Consider the following 2,344-nt stretch of genomic DNA (forward strand, 5'->3'; position numbering starts at 1 on the left):
CCAAGTCCTCGAGGACATGTTCAGATGAGGGAAGGAGCATGCTCCTCCTTCAGAACCTGGCAAAGGCATCCTGCAATTGTGTGTCCTCAGCTCTGAGGCTGCAGGCAGGAGCACTAGCACCAGCATTGGTCTTCCCCACATTTTCCCTTGAGTGGCTGCAGAAGCCAGCAGGTTGGTGTAAGAAGAGCTTGCACTTGGTGTCCTCGATGGGCCAGTCAGAGACCAGGTCTCAGGCTAACCTGTGAAACTTGGCCTCGCCGAAAGTACTTAGTTGAGAGTACATTTTTATTCAATATGTGGAGATTATGTCACCAATTTTTGCTAAATTCAGAATGAATGTGACTGTATTCAAGGCAATGTTTGTTGGGGTCTAGAGATTATTTTCTATCTCCCAGCACCATCTGGCATTACAGTGGAAACTCTGAATGAATAGACATTGCTTATCATTCTGTCAGTTACCCATCCATCATACCGACGCTGAAACACTAATGTACTCATCATCTTTGTTATTTGGCAATCAGGGACTACTTCTTGGTAACTGAGACAAAGACCACAGATTAAGGTCCATAGCAGAAATGGGCAGCAGAGACTTAGCAAGCCTAATGTATTACTCAGTTTGACTGACGCTGGTGCAGGGAACAGAACTTGTTGGGTTTGTGGTTTCTATTTTTGCAGTGCTTTTTTACACAAAGGTGTCGGGTTTGTCAGTTACACTGCTTTGAGCTCTTTCTGGTGGTGTTTAAATGAAGAGCTGTTAAAATAAAATAAATTAAAAAAAGGAATGCTGAAGGGACTTGTGTGCAAAATTCATCTCTAGTGATTGATACACAGGTAGTATTTGCCTGGAAATTACTGAGGTAAGGGAAATGTACATGCATTAGGATGAACAATAACTAGTTCAAACATCTTGGGGTAATTGTGCCAGTTCCCTCTTCAGAGCAGAGAGCTGTATCCAGATTCTCTAGCTTTGCTTCTTTTGTCACTGCAGCAATCACTAAAACTCAAGCAGAGAGCATTCCTAGATAACACACAGATACAGAACCCTTGATTAAAATTACACTTCTTCTTAAAATTCATCTTACCAGCAAGATTTGTCCTGCTATGCAGGGCTCACATGAAGGAGGGTCTTTGAAGAGCAGCATCACTTTGATACAGAGTCTCTGCACCAGCACACACACACTGCTGGGCTCACTACTTGAACTGGCTGGTAACAGAATGTAAAAGCACGGTAAAGCTCTATAATGCCTCAGAATTTCACACTACTGAGGTGATGACACATTAAAGCAAAAAGCCTTTTCGGAGGCACAAACAAATGACTAGATAAAAGGATAAAAAGCTTAATGGTAAAATTAACTCAGTCATTTTAAAGGGCTGGAAATGCAGGGATGAGAATCTCAAGTAACTTTTTATTTTCCACTTTTCTTCTGGAACAGACAGCGGAGTTCCATGTAGTGTTTTCTCTTTTTCCTTTAAATGTTTTAAAAATAATGCACTTGGCTATATTGTCACTGAGGACACAGTGGTTTCAGTCCATTCTGATCTCTGGAATTGAACAAACTCTGTTGCAGACTCTGTTAATACTGCCATCACAACCCTTTCCCTAGCCAGTTCTGTTCCTTGTTGCTAAAAACGGAATCTTTGTGCTTTTGAATATTTTTTGTTTGTCCTCACTGACAGCTGGAACATTTTCTATGAGTGGCAACTGAACGTAAGGAGCACTGACAGGCCTTTTCAGCTGAAAATGCCCTACCCTTATCAGGGCATTTCTTGTTTTCTTTTGCTCTTTGTTTCCTAAAGTAATCAAAAAATGTCAAGTTAGTCTCAGACTCTGAGACTCAACTGGGAAAGCAAATCGTGTAAGTCAGAGAGCATTTCCATACCACACACAAAGGAAAGGAATAGTTTATTTGGTGGGTCGGCTCTGCCCCAGTTTTCAAAGATAATGTAGAACTCCCCTGAAAAGACCTCTTGTGCCTTTTGCAAAAGGATGGTTACAGTCAGAAGGACACAATCAAGCTCCCATTTCTGACTTCATGAGTCCTCACATTGATTTGCAGAAAACCTGTAACATTTTTACCATAAATTCATTCAGCCTTAATGTCCCTTACACAGACCTTTGTGTCTGCATATCAAGACTGATGACCGAATGCATTTTTTTTTGGCTCAAAATCTGTCTGATTCCTCTTTCTGTTATAATGAAATGTTTTGCTAAGCTATCATTTTTGCCATAAATATATTCCCATGGCTGTATCTTAGTGGTGGATCATTTGCTATGGGATCTTTTCATCTCAGAGATGAATATACATTTTGGGAACAGCTTTTGAAATATTGATTTGCTTCAGGA

At 40.7% G+C, this 2,344-nt stretch overlaps 1 long non-coding RNA gene across 1 annotated transcript; it reads right to left on the reverse strand.

Annotated features, from left to right (window-relative positions):
- Positions 1–491: 491 nt before the first annotated feature.
- LOC134165494 (uncharacterized) lies at positions 492–1,568 on the reverse strand. The gene is made up of 3 exons (XR_009965563.1): positions 1,355–1,568; positions 1,083–1,200; positions 492–1,000 (listed from the first exon to the last, which is right to left on the reverse strand). It is a non-coding gene; the product is annotated as an uncharacterized LOC134165494 (long non-coding RNA).
- Between the last annotated feature and the right edge of the window lie 776 nt (positions 1,569–2,344).

Source organism: Pezoporus occidentalis, unplaced genomic scaffold (genome assembly GCF_034315485.1).
Source record: "Pezoporus occidentalis ecotype Australia unplaced genomic scaffold, CSIRO_AGI_Poc_V1 ctg24, whole genome shotgun sequence".
In the NCBI taxonomy this organism is placed as follows: Eukaryota; Metazoa; Chordata; class Aves; order Psittaciformes; family Psittacidae; genus Pezoporus; species Pezoporus occidentalis.